The sequence below is a fragment of the Macrobrachium nipponense genome, chromosome 8 (genome assembly GCF_015104395.2).
Source record: "Macrobrachium nipponense isolate FS-2020 chromosome 8, ASM1510439v2, whole genome shotgun sequence".
Taxonomy (NCBI): Eukaryota; Metazoa; Arthropoda; class Malacostraca; order Decapoda; family Palaemonidae; genus Macrobrachium; species Macrobrachium nipponense.
This window is the reverse complement of record NC_087203.1, coordinates 32516551-32536727: the sequence shown is the minus strand read 5'-3', so window position 1 is coordinate 32536727 and position 20177 is coordinate 32516551. Positions and strand designations below refer to the sequence as shown.

Here is a 20177-nt window from a genome sequence, read left to right as displayed (position 1 = left end):
ATAGTTTAGCACAGTAAGTTAATCAAAAATGATATTGTTATGATACAATAAAGTTTTATACATACTTACCTGGCAGATATATACATAGCTATTACTCCGTCGTCCGACACAAATTCGAATTTCGCGGCACACGCGGCAGGTAGGTCAGGCGATCTACCCCCCCGCCGCTGGGTGGCGGGAATAGGAACCATACCCGTTTTCTAATTCATAATTTTTCTTCCAGCTGTCTCCTGAGGGAGCTGGGAGGCCATTTAATTGTATATATCTGCCAGGTAAGTATGTATAAAATTTTATTGTATCATAACAATATATATTTTTATACATTCAACTTACCTGTCAGATATATACATAGCTGATTCACACCATTGGTGGAGGGTAAAAGACAGCTATTACTGAATAGACAGGTAAACAACATACGTTGTAGGTAATAAATAAATAAATAAAACCTTGGTTCCTATGTGTTTAGACGAAGGGTCGACTTCCTAGCTATTGCTAGTAGTCTGCTTCGTCTCAAGAGCCTCAGCGAGGATGTGACCTATGGCTAAGAGTTCTTGTAGATCTGTCAATGGGGTCTTATCCACTTACTTGACAGAATCTAGTGGTCATTTGTCAATGGGGTCTTATCCACTTACATGACAATACACCAATGCCTATTGGCATAATTTAAGCAGCAACACACCGATCCGATCACCTGATCCTAACACGAGGGTTTGTGCTTAATTTGAAAAGAGCTATCCCCAAACTCATTTCAAATAACCTCAGAAAATAATACACTTATGTTAAAATAAAAAAAAAAAAAAAAATAAAAAAAAAAAAAAAAATTAATTTACTAGTTAAGGATCAGTGTCGGCTCCCTATCCCAGCAACGCATCCGTGGACACGTATAACAAAGAGAGAAGGATCTCTCATAGGCCCACTTGATCTCCTTCTGCAAAGAGAAGTCAACACAGAGTTGCATCTCCCGTTATTACAGCTAATATGACTCTCACGACATATTGTTATGGAAAGAACAAGAATTGTTAAAAGCTCGCACTTCAAGCGCTTTTAATTCTTAGCTGTTTGAAGGAAACATCAAGTTACTCAAGAAGTGCTTTAGAGATTCCACTCTTCCAAAGAAGACCAGGGCTTTCTTTGCAACAGATCTCTTCTGGATGAAGCCCAGAGCCTGGCTGGCGCCTCGCGCCTGCCTGGCGCCTCGCGCCTGCCTGGCGCCTGGCCCCTGGCTGGCGCCTCGCGCCTGGCATCTTAGCTGGAGATTCGCGCCTAGAGCTTGGCTTGCGCCTGGCTGGCGCCTCGCACCTGGCTGGCGTCTCGCGCCAGGTTGGCGCTTTGTGCCTGCCTGGCGCCTGCCTGGAGCTTCGCGCCTGGCTGGCGTCTAGCGCCCGGTTGGAGTGGCACCTTGCGCCTGCCTGGAGCTTCGCGGCTGGCTGGTACATCGCGCCTGCCTGGCGCCTCGCGCCTGGTTGGCTCCTCCCCACTTGCCGGAGTTTCGAGCTTGGTAGAGTCTCGAGGATGTCTGGCAATGTCCACATCGGACACTCTTATCTGTCCTATATGTTCGCATCTAGCGCATCTGTGTCAGGTTGTAGGCCCGGTCTTTCTCCTCATCAGACAATGACAGTGTTCTTTAGGCTGTCTGCAGGTTTCTTCTTCCTTGCTGACTGCGTCAGAAGGTCTTGAGTCGCCTTCTCAGTTAATGAACGAGAAATGTCCTTCACTAACTGAGAAGGGAACAAAAAGTCAGACAAAGGCGAGTACAGAAGCGCTGCCCTCTGAGCGTGGGAGACCGCTTTGGTTAAAAAGGCACTATATACTGTCCTCTTTTTAAGAAGACCTGCTCCAAATAAAGAGGAGATCTCAACCGAGCCATCCTGAACCGCTTTGTCTATACAAGACGAAATACACAGAAGGACTTCTGGTTCGAGTCCTTCAGAATCATGGGCTTTCTTGGACATCACCCCAAGGACCAATCTAAGAAGTTGCAAAACTTCCAATACATGAAAGAGTCCCTTGAGGAGATGTCCAGTTCTGAAATGCCCCAAGTTAACGGGCAGAGTTCAAACCTTGTCTACGTGAAGCGTCAACTAAGGTCGAAAAGTCCGCTTCTGACGTAGACGGAAGAGAAATACCCATATTCTCTCCCGTCTGACACCAAATGCCTCTTTTACCAGCTAGTCTCGCTGGAGGCATGCAGAAGACCGTTCTAACTAACTCCTTCTTCGACTTCATCCAAGAGTCTAAAGACTGAAGAGCCCTCTTCATCGAAATGGCTGCTTCATTCTAAGAAAAGACGAAGATTTCTTTCGTCTTTGCACTCGAGAAAAGAGAGCGCGGAGAAGGAGGAGAGGCAGGAGTCAAGTCGTCTCCATACTCCTCTAGAAGCCAGGCTGTCAAAACTTTATAGTTCGACAGTCCTTCTCTTCCTTGATACTGCTCCTCCGAGTTTACTTCTAATTCTCGGTCTAGATGAGTCTCCGCTGCTAATTCAGTACGTCTTTTCCTCTGGAGGAGACAAATCCTAATAGGAGAGGGGCTAAGGGAATGATATTCCTTCCTCTTCCCCGCTTTAATAGTCCTGGAAGGCGCCAACAGCCAGGCTTCTCTCCATAAATGGATGACGCTTCTGTTGGATACGCTTCTAGTCCGCCAAGCGTCCTGGCTGACGCCTCCCGCTTGTGTGGCTGCTGACGTCTGGATGACGCCTCGCGCTGGAAGACGCTTCGCTCTCAAAAAAAGGCGTCCTAACTGGCGCCAAATTTTTTGGTTGGAGCCTCGCGTCTAAAAGCAGTTTAAATGACGCTTCATGTCTTGACGACGTCTCACGTCTCTCTCGCGTTACGTGTCTTCCGTAAGATTCTCCCGATCTCGCTCTCGAAACCGAAGCCTCTGCGATATGTTTGGAAGCTTCACGTCTGCATGACGCTCTCGCTTCGCAGGGGAGAGAGGACGAGACTTCTTGATTGGAAGCGCAACGTCCTTCCTACGAGGCGCTAACACTCCCACCAAAGAGGCCAGTTGCTCGTGTACTGCCAAGATAATCTTCCTTGAAGCTTTTCCCCCGTCATCTTCAATCGGGGGAGAAGTAGGAAAAGGAAGCAGTCTATAGGAAGCCTGTTCGTCTTCTACCTTACTGAGAGATCTATGAAGAAGACTTTCCGCAGGTTCTCACAACTCTTTCCAATAATGTTAAACATGTTAACAGTTATTATCGTCGATCGAGAAGGATCTCTTTGTTAACTCGAATAGGACGAAAAAAGAGATTCTCGATGCTTTTTGCGATATGAGAGTGTCGTGGCATTGACCTTAGTGATTAATGGGTAACGAAATCAGGAACGAATTTGCGTTACCGAGCTTGGTGTCCGAGAGGCTACTGGAATCCTTAGGTTAATAACTCGCTAAAACGAAGAAAATCTTGGATGGTGCTCTTGGCTCACTGCGCCAGACTGGCGCTTTCTTCTAATTCTTTTTATGTTATGTGCCAGAACACTTGTACCTTTATGGTACCCGACATCCTTTCACATGTTAATTCCGTTCTTAGTAGGAAAAAGCTTTATATACGTAGTATAGTCCATTCAGGGAAACAAGTTCTGCCCCAAGAGAATGTTTCCCATCCTACTCATCCATCTTCTGAGCAGGTACTCTAATAAGCTATGCTTTCGTAAGCCTGAGAGCATTACATAATATAATGTTCTGCTGCGATAGAATCCTTTAATAATGTTACCTACGGTAAACAGCATTGAAAGGTTTGTACTATCTCTCTTATTGAAAGCTTCTTAGCAAAAGGCATACAATATTTTATTTATGTTAGCTTAACTATCCCCTCAATCCAGGTTAAGACCGCGATTGTTAAGGAGAGATACGGAAGTTATTCCATCCCGCAGGAGAGAGAGATACACCCGACTTCTCATGACTGACACCTACATGGGTACTGACAGTCACAGGCGGGTAGGCGTATACTGCGTTGGTCTCAGGCTCTCCAGCGAAGCAGTCCCCGCTTACTCTTCCAGAGTTGCCAGCTACTCCATTTAATAAAGGAATTTTATAATTATTATCGAACTTCAGGAAGTTCTTATTAAAGCATATTTAAGCGAAACAAGACTTCGATAAATCTAGAAGCTAAGTAGGGTGTTGTCTTAACAATCCCTTTAAGCGTAGTCCTTCCTAGGAAAGTCGTAGAAGGATACTGGTAATTGAGTTGCACAGAAAGAAGAAACTACGGTATGTGTTTATGATTTGACCGTATCGTATTCTCATACAGTAGAAACTCTACTACCTTCTACTTATCTTCGTTCTTTTCTTTGTTAATAGAACAAAGAAAGAGTATATTTATATCCTTAAGAACGAAAGTTTAATCCCCCAGAACTCTTTAAAATCTTCGGATTTCCTCAAAAATTCGAAGAGACAGAATTCTGTTCATCACTAGGGTTTACGGAAAGAAGTAGATATTTTCCTATCCGCCATCTACCCAAACGTCGATGAGATTCTTATTAAGAAAAACTCCCAAAGTTCTTGCCTCCTCAAACGAGGAAGAGCATGGATGAAGGAAAGAGTCCGCATTGAGAGGAACTGCCTAACGCAGGAGTTCTTCTGAATAATGAAAAGGGGCTTCTCTTAGTATCAGAATCCTTCTGACAAAAGCAACGGCCGCCTGTGCGACATCTTGCACATTTGCCAGGGGGAAAAAAGTTGCTCAAGTTAAAAACTCAAAGAGGAGTCTCGCGACTGACCTCTCTCTCAAATGAAGATTTTGGAATCTTCTGACGCCTGGCGCTCTGGATCCTTGCGCCTAGCGCCTGGCGTCTGGATAGTTCCGCGCGCCTGGAATGTTCCGCACGCTAGAAGGAGACTCGCTCCTGGAACGTTCCGCTTGCGTGGAAGGTCCCGTGCTGCGCTAATAGATCGAGCGCCTCTAGTCTTGTTATACGAGCCTCTTGCCAGTAAACGTTCAACTTGGAAGCATCCTTCTGATTGCCACTCTACAAAATAAGGCTCCGTAGTTAAGCCATCTGTTTTTCGTCTTTGAAGGTCGCCTTGCGCCAAGAAAAAGTTCTGGAACGCGGCTCGCACTCAGTTGCTGGAACGCGGCTCGCGTTTAAACTGTATGAACGAGGCTCGCGCTAGTCTGTTGGAACGCGGCTCGCTGGCTCTAGCCTCTCGCTCAGTGAGTCAGTGTTCTCTTATTCAGAGAACGAGCCAGATCGTCCGAACTCCAAACATGTACATTCTTCGTCTTTTCGGATGTAAGATGAAGAAACTGAAGAACAGACGCACTTTTTAAAGGATGCCTTTCCAATGGCTATCCCTGGCAGTCTGGGACGTTTTACAGATCCTGCCGAGGGAACTCCCGATCGGTGGGGATTCTCCATAACTCCGTAAGGCTTTTTCGACTTTCCTTCTCCTCTGGGCTTGTGAGTTTGGAAGAGGTCTAGGCTGAGAGCGAGACAGAGCGATCGAACGCACCCTCTACTAATTAGGACGCCTTTCCAATGGCGAACTTGGCAGTCTGGGACGTTCTACAGATCCTGCCGAGGGGACGCTGATCGAAGGGGATTCTCCATAACCTCCGTAAGGCTTTCGACTTTCCTTCTCCTCTGGGTATGTGAGCTTGGAAGAGGTCTAGGCCTGGAGCGAAACAGAGCCGATCAGAACGCACCCTCCACCTGCACTAACATTAAAATCACTTCTTACCTTTCAATAGCTCGTATTTTTGAGCTACATTCCTTTGTCTTCAATTTGCAATATGAATTTGAAGATTCTGTGAAGTAAGAAGGAGATGAGGATATCACACTACTAGTATTGTTAATGCTCTAACTGCTCGTTAGTACGAGAGCTATATAAACTTCTAAAGGAAGCGTAAACTATTCTTTCCTTACATCCTCAAGAAGGAAGTTAGCTCAATCAATTCTAACATTTACTACACGTTTATTATGAATAAATATTAAAATTTTCCTTCTTGCAAAACTATGTGTCTACCGAAAAGTTCGGTAGTTACACGTAACAATTCTTCGAAATTTTCGAAGCCAAAGTTATAAAAACAAATTAAATATGCGTATGCCGAACCAAAGATCCAGTACTTCCCTGCAAAAGATAGCCCAGTAGATCGATGGCGATGAAATCCAAAAATCAAGTCAGGAGGAACTGCAAACGTTGTTTACATTCCAGCGACAGAAAAATTATGAATTAGAAAACGGGTATGTTTCCTATTTCCCGCCACCCAGCGGCGGGGGGGTAGAATCACCTGACCTACCTGCCGCGTGTGCCGCGAAATCGAATTTCTGTCGGACGACGGAGTAATAGCTATGTATATATCTGACAGGTAAGTTGAATGTATTAAAAATAAGTTTTTGGTTAGATTACAACAAAAATTTTTGAGGTTATGATGATTTTCGACACTTTTTATGTCGTATTTTTAAAATTTTTTTTAGTGACGCCTCATATGCGAACTAGTTTCCGACGCGAAATGAATACACTAGCTTGGGATGCGCAGCTTATAACAGTCCAAAAGTGCAAATAATGGAAAAATCATTGCTTGTTTTTCCAGTATACATAATTAACAAAACTAAGTTTCTGGTTAGATTACAACGCAAATTCCTAAGGTTACGATGGTGGTTTTTTATGCTTTTTAGCGATACCTCATACGCAGAACTAGTTTCTGAGCGAGGGCGCATAAATGTTAATTTACGCTATTAAACTGTATGGTAACCATAGTCAAGGATAAGGAACGCATTCTCAAACAGTATACATATCCTTTAATACAAAACAGCAAAATATCATTGAAACATTATTTCACTTAAAGAATCCTTTTATACTCTACTTAGACTTGGATATAAAACCCATAGTTTCTCTCTCTCTCTCTCTCTCTCTCTTTGTATTTTCCGACGAAAATACTAATTAGTGTATTTTGATGTTTATTTTCATGACTAAATGCATTTTTATAATACAAAAATGATTTAATCTATCTGGCTACCAAACTCACCCTCAATCACACTTTTCTCTTTACCTACAGAATACAGCAGGACAATTGACCCATACCTACACAGAACAAAAAAAAAAAAAAAACACAAACACAGTACTTACACAAATCCAGATACTCAGGGCTAGGCTGGGCTGTCGCTGGATATAAATGGAACCTCTGGCAACAGAGGAGCTTTGTCCGGCAGCCAGGTATACAGCCCAATAACCATAGAGTATGGTCAGGTACTTGGAGGTCATCATCCAGCAACTGACTACCACAGTGACAGTAATCAGCCACCAGAGAATGGAGCTACAAAGGCAAACCAGAAGACAGAACCACCGCCGATAACCAAACACAACCAACCAACCAAGACCCACATTATTATTAATATGTGTTTAGTTTTCCAGACCTCTGAGTCTCAAGTAGACTCTTCTCGGGCGGGCTGGTTCTCAGGGATCAATCCTGAGAGGAGAAAAATTGACTTTATTTTGAGAGAAACCCGTCTTATTTAAAAAATTTATGATTTTATTAATTGAAAAAATCCTGCTTTCCGCAAGAATATTTTTCATTTCTGAACTCCGCAGATAAATAAGATCTTTGCTGGGTCCAATTTGGGCACTCAACAAGCAAATGCTGCACTGTCATGGGTATTTGACATCTGTTACATTCACTGGAGGTCAGCATGTGGTATTGACATCAAGTGACCATGTGAGAATCTTTGTGTGTCCTATACGTAGCCTTGCTAGGATCACCTCTTTTGCTCTTTCCTCCTGTGAGGATGTCCTCCATGCATAGACTTCAGTTTATATTTTAAGTTTGTTGTTGTTGGCACCGAGGCCATTCTTCTTTCCAATCCTGGTAAATTAATGTTTTTAACTGATTTTACCCAGTCTGACACTGGGGCATATGAAATTGTTGGAGGGATAGTGCAGGCTAATTTGGCAGCAGAGTCTGCATATTCATTTCCTTTATTCCCAGTGTGCTGGGATCCAACATATTTCCATTGATATTCCTGATTGGAGGAGTTGATGAATTTTTATTTGAATTTCCTGTACTATTTGTTGGTTTTCTGATTTTACTGTCCTAATGCATCTATAGCGCTACGTGAGTCACTGAAAATTACAGAGACACTTGCTTTTGCCTCAGATATCATATCTAGAGCCATCTGTATGGCTGTGACTTCAGCAGTAAATACTGATGATATTGAAGTAGGCTTTTTTTACTTAACATATTTTTCGAATATGCAGATGCTCCTACTCCAACATTATTTTTGGAGCCGTCTGTATATATCATAAATTTGTCGCTTTTCTTTTCTAATGTGTTCCAAAGCATGTTGGCGGTACATTTCCGTACTTGTCATTTGTTTTTGAGTAGGTAAGACAGGGAGGTACATAATCTTTACTCTATTTAAAATCCATGGTGGTGGCAATTCCATTGGTGGGTGAAAAATTGGATTCATATTATGTTTGTTCATTATGTATCTAGCTCTTTTTGGAAAGAGCTTGTACTATTAACTGCTGTTACTTGATTACAGTTTTGGAGCAGTAAGTTGCAGGAGACGATCCCGCTTGCATTGAAAGACCTCTTTGTATTGTTATTAAATTACGGTGATGTTTAAGGGCAAAATACCTGCCTCCACCAAAAGTGAGTTTGTTGGGGACGATCGGAAAGCTCCTGTGCACAATCGCACGCCTTCATGGTGCACTGCATCGAGGAGATTTTAATGCAGATTCTGAGGTCGGATGAATATATTGGACAGCAGTAATCTATTATGGATAAGACTGTTGCCTTATATATCATTAATAAAATGTCTCGCTTTGCTCCCCAATTAGTGTGTGATAACTTTTTAATATGGCAAGGGCTTTGATGCCCTTGGCTTTAATGTATTTGATGTGCTCTTTCCAATTTAAATGTTGATCAAATATTACTCCTAGATACTTGATTTTGTACAAAATTGTATTTCAGTGCTATAAAGATGCAGTTTGATTGTTTGGTTCTTCATCCACCTTTTGTCTTTGTAGAAGACGATTGCTTTTGTTTTATCAGTTGAAATTTTAAATCCAACTGAATTTGCCCAACTACATATATTTGAAATGGCAGTACTAAGAACTCTCTGAGCGTGTCTCAGATTACTACTCGTATAGTAAATGACAAAGTCATCAACATATAAACTGTTTTTTACACCACTTGGTAAATTTATAGTAATGTCATTGATTGCTAAAGCAAACAATGTACAGCTCAAGACACTACCTTGAGGGATTCCTTCTTCCAGTTTATAGGTTACTGAGTAGGAATTTTCTACTCTTACTTGAAAAGTTCTGTTTGTTAAGAAGTTCTTATAAATATTGGTAAGTGGCCTCTTAGTCCCTTGGAGTGGAGTTTTTGCATGATGTTTATGTTTCCATGTTGTATCGTATGCTTTTTCTATATCAAAATATAGCTACTGTTAATTTCTTTTGTTCAAAGCCTTTTTTGATATGATCTTCTAAATGTGTAAGGGATCTAGGGTTGATCTGCCAGCTATTGAACCAGATTGTGTTGGTGTTAAAATGGATTCTTTGGTTATTACATACGTTAATCGTGCATTAACCATTTTTTCTAAGATTTTGCATAGGCAACTTGTTAGAGATATCGGTCTATAATTGGATGGATTTACTTGCATCCTTTCCTGGTTTGTTTATTGGAAATAATTATGGCATGTTTCCATTTATCAGGAAAGACACGTTTTAGCCAGATACTATTGTAAAATTTTAATAAATATGATTTAGCTATAGGAGCTAATTTTTCTATCATTTCAAATGATATTTTATCATATCCTGGTGCAGAGGGATGACAAGAGTTGATGGCATTATCTAGTTCATCCATGTTAAAAATATAGTTAGATTTCCAGGTCTTCAAGAGTTTCAAAATTGAGTATTATAGTTTTTCTTTTTGTTTTCTGATACTTTGAAATGTGTATCTAGGCTGGAGTAAGCACTGATGTTTTTCAAAATGTTTCCCAATTATGTTTGATATTTCATAAGTATCATGGTATATTTTTTCCATTTAAATGTATTGCACTTCGTGGAGGTCTTATATGTTTTCCATTGATTTTTCCTTATCTTTTGCCAGACATCCCTTGTGGATGTGTTTGAAGATATATTCCTTCCATGATGCGATTTTTTCAACTATTACCGTTTTTCTAAATTTGGCTGTATATTTTGTTATATAGTGGTTTAATGTGGTTAATTGTTTTATGTTTGTATAACTATTTTGTTTAATATGTTTATACTATAGGGCATTTTGTTGAGTGATTTTAAGGCGAGTTTTGAGTCTGTTTAGATTGCGACTCAATATATGTTTTTTATTTACTTAATGTTGTTAATGTTGGATTCCACCATGGGACAGGGGATTTTGTGGAATGTGTTTTGTTTTTGGATACTTTTATCTGCAGCATTTATTATGAAGTTTGAGAAGGATTCACATTAGTATTGTGATCTTCATTATGTGGGAATGGTGGTATGTTTCGTGTGTATAGGAAATATTTATCCCAGTTAGCTTTTTGGATATTATATCTTGTAGGTGGCAATATTTTGACATTACTTAAGTAGTTCAGAATGATTGGGAAATGGTCACTTGTGTATGAATCGTCTAGGACGTTCCATTCAAATTTCTCCGCTACATCATTTGAACATAATGAAATGTCAATTGAAGAAAAGGTTAGGTGTGTATTTGAAAAATATGTTGGAACTTCACTTTCATTGAGGACAATACAGGTTGTGTTTCATTATAGTATTCTCTATGTGATTCCGGATGTGTCAGTGGGGTTATTAATATCCCATAATGGATTATGTGCATTAAAATCTCCTACTATAAGTAGTGGTTCCTGTATACTTTTGCTAATAAGTTCAGAAAAATCACTGAAATTTGCATTGAAATTTGGTGGTTATATAAATTACAAATAGTAATTTTACTTTTATCAGGCATATACAGTTTAATTGATGTTATTTGATATGGCATAGATGGTATGTCAACAAGTTCATATGTAATGCTATTATGAACGTATATGGCTGTGCCTAATTTTCCACCGTCAGTTGGTGAATAACAGGCAATTTTATAGTGTTGGATATTTGTAGGGTTACTTCCTATATGTTGTAGACATATGCACATTGGGTTGTGGTCTCGTATGATTCTTTGTAATTCACACCCAGACGTAGTCGGGTTAAGAGACCATTTATATTCCATTGAATGATTTTATATTCCATTATTGGGAGGAATTGGTGTTAAATTCTGTAAATTGATTGCTGATTTTACTTTATCTCGTAGTTTATATGCATTTGATTTATTTGTGGTTTTTTTAATCGTTGTATTTGTATGTTGGTTATTAGATTCTGCAGTTGTTTGTTTTTCATAGTTGAATATTAATAAGTCTATTTTTGATTTTATAATTTCCTTTTTGTATTTTAAGGATTCAGAACATAATTCGTTCTCATGTTGGTGTGTTAAAGGGCACCTCCTTAATTTGGTAAAATTGTCAATACAATTTCGTACTGTGTCCTCTGTCTTGTTAGTTGGTTATATGTACTTACAAAGCATTCATTACAACCACAAGATGAAGCATGTTTGGTAATGTTAATTATTGGTTCAGAAGTTTTTGGTCTAGCTTTAGAAATTTCTGGTTTTGTAATTCTATTGTTCCTTTTCTGTAGTGATAAGGACTGTTGGTTTGAGGGGTTATTTGTTTTGTTGTTGTTAATGGGATATTTCGGTCTTGTGGAGGTTGGGGGGTGATAGTTATATTTTGGTTTGGTTTAATGGTATGATTTTCATTAGTATTATTTGATGGAACTTGTAAAGAGTGATCTTTACTGTCCAGATGTTGGCTGTTTGATTGAGATTGAGGGTAATTGTGTATGTATTTCCACAGTTGTGATGAGGTTAGTTTAATATCCTTTTTAAAATGTTCTCCTGGTGTAGTTGGAGTCTCTCTGGATTGATTGTAATTTTCAATATTTACCTTTTTTCCCTTAGGTGGGTTCTTTCTAGAATTCTTTTCTTTTTGCCAGTTCGATTATCATCATTATTAATTCTTCTTCTATTGGAAGTTCTTTTCCATGGATAACTGAATCATCTATGTTAGTGGTGGTATTGGTTGTTGTAATATCACTTTTATTTTGTGTTTGCAGGTATGATTTTGGTTATGAAACTCCGAGTTTCCCTGTTTTAGAAACTATTTTGTTTGTCATTGTGCTGTTTGATGTCTTGATTTTTAGTCACATTTGAAAAGGTGGGGGTTTTGGATGGATTGTTAACGCCTCTTACTTTTAGCTCAAGTCTGGCTTCCATGACTGACATTCCTGTCCTATTTATTAACAACTGAAGTTCTGTTGTTATAATTGGTAAAATGAACACTCCTTAGATTTTGCGTGATGGGCTAGTCCACAATTAATACATTTTGATTGATTACAGTTCCAATTAGTGGTATGGTCATCTGATGCACAGACTGCACATATAGCTTTATTACGGCATCTTTTGTATGTGTGTCCATACCTTGAGCACTGTGTACATTGTAATGGTTTAGGAACAAAGGACGAACTTCTCTATTTTGTCCTAGAATTTTTATTTTAAATGGTAAGTCTTGGCCTGTAAATTTTATTTTGGCAATGTTGATATTTTTACTTTTATCTTTCCTACTTGAAATAGAGTATATTTCTAAATCGTGGATATTGTTATATCTCAATTTTAGGGAGTCTAGCAATAGTTGTTTTGAAGGAAGCTCCTGCTCGCTATTGGGTAGGATGACTGTACCCTGTACATAATTCAATGTTTCGTGGCTTGTAATTATTACCTTTATATTATTTATTTCTGTTATACTTAAAAAGGCAGTGGACTGCTTTTTATTGGTTACTTGGATAAGCCATTCATTGTCCTTGATGTGTCTGCATTCCCATGTCTTGTGTTGGATATATGTTAAGTAATTTGTTTTCTAGCATCGCTGCTGAGATTTTGTTGTCAGCTTTGAGGACTAGAAATCTTGACCAATTTATCTGGTCCAAAGAGGTCATCAAAATGTACCAATGTGGATTAAGTCGGTAATTTTTGTTTCTTTTTGGTCCTTGTTTTATGTATGTTTGCTTGTCTATTATGATTTTTATATTTTTCTGTATTGCTGGGAGGATTATTTGTCTCTAATTCAGAATTATTGTTCATCATATATGGTTCCATTGTTACGATATTGGAGTTTACCAATTTATGTTTGTTTGTTTCTTTTTTATTTATGCACTCTATTTGGTTTTCTGGTTCTGCTGCTTTACTTGGAACAGGGTGTTCCTTTGTATCTTTTATAGTCCTTTCACTACTTGTGGCAGTACCTAGGAAATTCGGGAGTGACGTGCCAATGGTCATCAACTGTGCCGTAGTTTTTCCATCATGGGGCCCAGGGGTACTCAATCATTTATTTCACAGTTCATAAATTTTGAGTTAAAAAAAAAAAAAAAAGAAACAAAAAAAAAAAAAAAAAAAAAAAAAAATTCTTGAAAAGATATCATTGGCCCTTCGCGAAGTTAAATCTTCTGCCAAAGGCACAAGTGAGAAAGGACTCCCAAATGTCCGCATCCCTACCCTACCCCAAAAGGGGATGGCATAACATGATTAGTATGGCCCAAGTGTAAGCAGAACCCGCTTGCTAGGACTAAGAGTATTATGTTAATACAATTATCCCCATCCTAATCACATTATGGGCAAACTGGATAGAAATGCCGAGAGTTCTATTCCTAGAACCATGCCCCCCCCTGGAATCCGTGGTCCAGCTCCACAGAATAGTTTCCGCCTGAAAAACAGGTCCGAACATTGTCGGGTAGATGATGGATCTACCCCACAGTTCTCACTATTTAAGCTTCGGATTTAACTCCACGTTAAGCCATGATATGTTTTCTCATTTATTTGCTTTTAAAAATTTTGGCAAAAAATGGAAAAGTCCACATAAGTTTACTCGAAAATATATAATGTCATATGGGACTCTTGGGTTCGAACCTGGGAAGAGATTCCTGAGGTTCGAGAGCCCCCTCACCACGTCAAGGTGGTCCCAAAATGAGGGGGACCAAGACCCACAACCCCACAACAACTTAACAACCCAACAAATCACTGTGCAGACGAACACCAACAGCCCAAAAGAGCATGACAACCACACGACTTACTGCAGCACAACCACCAGCCAACACCAACACTGCCCCAACCACCACTCACAGACACCGAAATGCACTACCAACCTTACAACAACAAAAATCAATCAAATAACACAAAATCAACTGACCACCAACGGATAACTGCTGCCAAAACCAACTTTGAATTCACCGAATGCCATACTGCTTTCTACTCCCGTAACACACACTGTCACTGATATACACAAGAGCACCACAACAGACGCACGCTTACGCCCACCATTCAACCACTCCCATTTATTTTTCCACCAATCTCTCTCTCTCTCAACCCCTTGGAGACATTGTCAAATATAAAATATCATCATTACTCCTCCATATTACCTCCCCAATTACATTTGACAACGTCTCTTTACACTTGCAACATCCACACTAAATTACCTTTCGCAACACCCAAGGATGCTTGGATGCACGCCCCCTGGATCTTGTTTGAGGACCCTCATACATTCTTTCAGTTACATCGCCATTCACTGCTTCCAAATCACTTTCATTCAAACTTCCATTATCTCCCTCACTACCATCCTCCCAAATCCCATTCACTACTTCACCGTTATCTTCTAACTCTGGTTCTAACATCTCCCCTATTTCGGCCACCAAACCACTCAGTTCATCCATACTTCTGTCAAACTCCTGCAAAGATTTATCTATCCTATCAACTACCTCCTTACTACTCAGTTTCCTTCTCACTGAAGTCTCATTTGTCCCTGCCATCTCAAACCCATATACACCACAAGTATCATTCATTACCTCAAAGTCATCCGAAGCACACGCTTTATCAACCGTTTGCACCCCACCACTAACCCCTCTATCGTGCAGTTCACGTTTCTCCCTTAAATTCCCTTTCCTTACCTTCTTCCGCTTTCTTCCATACTCAACCAACACTAACTGCCGATCTCCCAGACCCATTTACTCTCTGATGCTTGGCCCACATTTATTCACTCTCAACCACTCACTCATTGCATTCTCTCGAACATACTGTCGCATACTAGAGGACCCACCCAACTGAATCCCCTTAACACCTAGTGTCCCAAATTCCCAACCTGACTCATCCTCCTTTGCTTACACACACTCGCCATGTGACCTTCCATTCCACATTCAACACATTTCGCATCCTGTTCCTTACACATCCTAGCATAATGCCCATTCTTTCCGCAGTTGCTGCAAACTACGTTCATATGGATACCTCGACATCCACTTGCTATATGCCATACTTGCCCACACCTGTAACATTTAATATTCCTATCTTTCTTACACTCACTCACTAAATGCCCTGTTTGCCCACACCCGAAGCATGCTCCCAACGCCCAACGACATTCATTCTTCTTGTGTCCTAGCTTTCCACATCTGTAACACTGCTGCTCTTGTTCACAGCTAACTGACCCTACTCTTCCAACGCTTGCACTCCAATCTCTCTTAGGGTTAACCATACTTACGTTACTTGCTCTTAACGTTCCTGTCAACCACTCGTTCTGCCATTCGCCTTGGCCCTTCTAAAACTGCCTCCCTATAGCTCTTAAACTTTGGTATAACCTCAGCTACTTGAGTCCTAACACTAACACTTCTACTCTCTTTCATCCACCTATCTAACTCATAATCCTCTACTATTTCCACAATGTCGTTCCATGTCAACCTTTCATTCGTCCATAGCGTTTTCTCCTTACGTTTCAGATTTACAAAGTCACACACTCGGGCACAGTCGCCAACAACCTCCTCACTAACTCTTTACACTCATTTATCCCTTTGTCCCCAAACTTTTTCCTGGCTAATGTTTCAATTTGCACACATACATCGACAACGACTCGCCAACATTAATTCTTACCTCATCAAAACCATGTTTTCTCCTATATCTAACATTACTCTTTATCCTTTTTGTCTGTTCCACAATCTTAGCTTTCACACTCTCATAAGGCACATTCCCCACTCTCATCATTACCCCACACATACTCAACAAAAATCCTGTCAAAAAGCTACCCAATTCTCTTGCCCAGACTCTCTTGTTATCCCCATACTTAGCCTCACAATACCTCTCATATTCCTTAAAAAAGTCCCCGATGTCCCTACTACCATATTCCTCATATAGTGCACATCCAGGTACCTCTCTCATATACACAGCCTTTCGTACTTCCTGCTCACTCTCACTACTAACACATTCTGATCCCTCTTAACCTCATCCAACTACAACAAGTCAACTTCCATACTAACATCCATGCTCTTGATTACACTCTTCTTACCCATCTTTCTACCTACCTGTTTCCACTCACCACTATCTAAATCACTCTCAGGCCTTTCCCCAATGTATTCAGTCCTAGTCTCATCCTATCTGTCATCCTTAATAGCCTTCTTTCCCTTAGTCTTCTTCTTTTCTTCAACCCCTTCTTATTCTTGTCCTTAGGTTTATCCTTAACCTGTGTCTTTCCCTTCTTGCCCTTACTTATCACAACCATACCACCTTCGTCACTTGTAGTCTCATCCACTCGCTTTCACTTTCTTTACTGCTCCTAGCCCATCACAAGACCCATAAGCCTACCTCCTACAGCTCCCTCTCCCATGAATCCCTTCATCATTTCCTGCATCACCTCTTGCACTGCATTCATCATTACCCCGAATTTTTCGTCCATTTTCTCAACCATTCTCTCTTCCACTCCTTTCACCTCTTCTTTCATTTCCACTTTCGCACTCCTTAGCATTCCTCTAACTCGCTCTTCAGCTCCTCACACTCTACCCTCAACCTCTCATTCTCCACTTCCAATCTTTCCTTAGCTTCCCTCACCAACCTCAGTTCCTCCTTCAGCCTCTCTATCTCCTTCACCCTTTCCATCCTCACTTTCTCTACCAATCACACAACTCAATACCCTAATCGTCTCGCAGCTGCCGCACCAACAGTCCCTGTTCGGGCGCCAAAACATAATGTGGCATTATAACAAGTTTAAAAGCAATCGGCAAATCAGCCCCCCCCCCCCCCCCCCAAAAGATGAACTAAGAGACGATACCACAGAAAATGACAGGAATTATGAGCTACCCAACAATGGCACATGAAGAAACACCAAAGGTGTAACAGAGAGGTTGGAATGGGCAGAAAAGATCATACAATGGATGAAGCCAGATTCAGAAAGAACAAAGATTCCTCCTCCATGAAAGCTTACAACACAAAGAAACTAGAGAGAAAACAAGTGAAGTTCATCAAATAATGAGACTAATACACATACCAGTATCACGGAAACAAATAACCTGGCATATGTATGGCAGCAACCACCTTGTAAAAGCAAATCATGATGATGAGATCCGACTTAAGTAAACTGAAAGAGATGGCAGAAAAGAGGCTAAGAAGCAAGGGAGAAACTGAACAAGAAATACAAAGTACAGGTGAAAAGGTACTAAACACAATAAAGAGATAAAACAGAGGCTAAAGCCAAGGCACATAAGATCCAACAGTACATGAACAGGAATAAATGATACCAACAGAACAAACTCTTCAGAACCTACCAGAAAAGACTATACAGCAAACTAAGAACACAACCACCAGGCAATTCCTAAAGCTGAACCAAATAAGAGACTGGGAAAACCTATGGAGCACTCTGGTGGTATCACACAACAGACATGCAACCTGGCACCAGTTAGTCAAGGCAGAAGAAATGGGGAGAACAAAACAAAAACTCAGTGAGATCACAACAGACACTAAATAAAGAAAACGCCCAAATGAAAAGTCCCAGGATACGATGAAGTCCATGGATACTGGCTCAAATACTTCAAGGCCCTACACCCCTACAACCACAAATAGCAGAATAAAAACCACCATGAACCCAAATGGATGATCACAGGGAGAACATCCTTGGTACAGAAGAACAAGAACAAGGGAAATATGAAATTTTCATTATAAAATGAAATTTTATTGCATACTTACCAAACAGCTGTAGGTTCCCTACGAATGGCAGACAATAGATTCAAAACTTCCGTGGTGGCGCCGCCATGATGTAGGTGACATCATCTCCCTCCACTCAAGGGAGCTACAGGTACAACTGCCCAGGTAACATCAATTCGTTCTGCCCAGCCATCCACCTGTGAGGAGGAGGGAGGGTTTTGATTAATAGTAATTGTTAATAATTGTTTGGTAAGCATGCAATAAAATTTAATTTTATAATAAAAATTCCATTTTTATTGCAGTGTCTTACCGAACAATTATACAGCTGATTACCCAATGCAAGGATGGGGGGCTGTGGATGTAAGTTTTACTTCAAAAATAACATGATTCTTGAAAATAAAGTATACTCAAAAGCACTGTTAGTGCCTGTTGTACCTTACCTTGTAAGAGAGCTACTGCAGGAGAATACTGCCTCTGGTCGGTGCTCATCTTACATAGTAGAAGGCTTGGAGTATGACCAATGGGTGTCTCTACATGGAGTGAAAGATCCTCGTAGTTATGGTATTCACCGCTGACTCAACGAAGATACAACAAATTATTGCCCTTGCCCTGGGCTAAGACCAGAAATAACCAACATGAAAAAACTGTAACCTACACCGAAATAAAAACCTTTACCCACCAAAACTAACACTAAAATGACTGGCGAGTACTCCAGGTACATTGTACCCCCAGACTTCCCTTTAACTTATAAACCTTGGTACAAGGCGAAACATAGGCTAACAGAGGGAGCAACCCCCTATGTCGTTTCTCCCAACACCATGCCAGCTACCGAAAGTGGACCGAGACTCTTACAATCTTCAAACACTGTCTCAATTTCTTTCAAATAATGCATAGCAAACACAGATTTCGACCTCCAAAAGGTACTTTGGAGGATAGCGGATAGCGACAAGTTGTGTCGAAAAGCGAGGGAAGTCGCTACCGCTCGAACTTTGTGCGCTTTCACTCTCAGTAAAGGAAACACTGCATCGTTAGCTTGAGAATGTGCTTCGACAATTAACTCTCAGAAAAAGGGAAGTAGCGTTTTTTGAGAGGGGACGAGAGGGATTTTTAACAGCGCACCACAAACAATTCGACTGACCTCTAATCTTCTGTGTTCTGCGGAGGTAATATCTTAATGCTTGCATGGGCCATAAGAGTCGTTCTTCTTCTTCCTGGCCTATCAAGTCTGTCAGGTTCTTGAGAACAAAGTTACGTGGCCACGGATTAGAAGGGTTTTTGTTTTTCGCGAGAAAATTGAGCTCCACTGAGCAAACTGCGTCGCCTTGAGAAAATCCCACTATTTTGTCCATCACGTGTAGCTCGCTAACTCGTCTAGCTGATGCCAATGCAACTAAAACTAACGTCTTCTTGGTGAGATTCCTCATAGACGAAGAAAGAAACGGTTCAAAGGGAGGACCCAAAAGCCGTTTAAGAACTATATCGAGATTCCATGCTATCGAGCACTTTGACGATTTGGAAGTCTCGAACGATTTAATTAGATCGGAAAGATCACTATTTGTGGATAGGTCTAGTCCTCTGTGTTTAAAAACTGAAGCCAGCATTGCTCTGTATCCCCTAATAGTCGAAGGCGCTAAACGCTTAACGTCCCTTAAGAAAAGAAGGAAATCAGCCATTTCGCTCACAAATGTTTCAGAAGAAGAGACTTTAGTCTGTCTACACCATTTTCGAAACACTCCCCATTTAGACTGGTATAGTCTGTTAGAAGAATCTCTTCTGCAATTTGTGATAGCTTCTGCAGCTCGCGTCTCGAAAAACCTTTTGCTCTGACGAGATTCCTGACAGTCTGTATCCTGTCAGTGCCAGAGCGGATAATCCTTGGTGGAATCTTTTGAAGTGCAGTTGTCTGAGTAGACATCTCTTTAACGGAAGAAGTCTGGGGTCTACGAGCAAGTCGAGGAGATCTGGGAACCATTCTTTCCTTGGCCAGAATGGAGCGACTAGTGTCGGAGAAACATTTTTGTGGAATGACACTTTGTCCAGCACCTGTCTTATTAGGCCGAACGGGGGAAAGGCATACGCTTCCAGGCCCGACCAGTCTAGTAACATTGCATCGACTGACCATGCAAGAGGGTCCAGGACTGGAGAGCAAAACAGTGGAAGGCGGTTG

At 40.8% G+C, this 20177-nt stretch overlaps 2 protein-coding genes across 3 annotated transcripts in view; one reads left to right on the top strand and one right to left on the bottom strand.

Moving 5' to 3' along the window:
- Window positions 1-20177, bottom strand: part of LOC135222649 (rho-associated protein kinase 1-like) — a 298624-nt gene that overhangs the window by 150697 nt on the left and 127750 nt on the right. The gene's annotated exons all lie outside the window — the stretch shown is intronic.
- Window positions 1-20177, top strand: part of LOC135222647 (uncharacterized) — a 205852-nt gene that overhangs the window by 119675 nt on the left and 66000 nt on the right. The gene's annotated exons all lie outside the window — the stretch shown is intronic.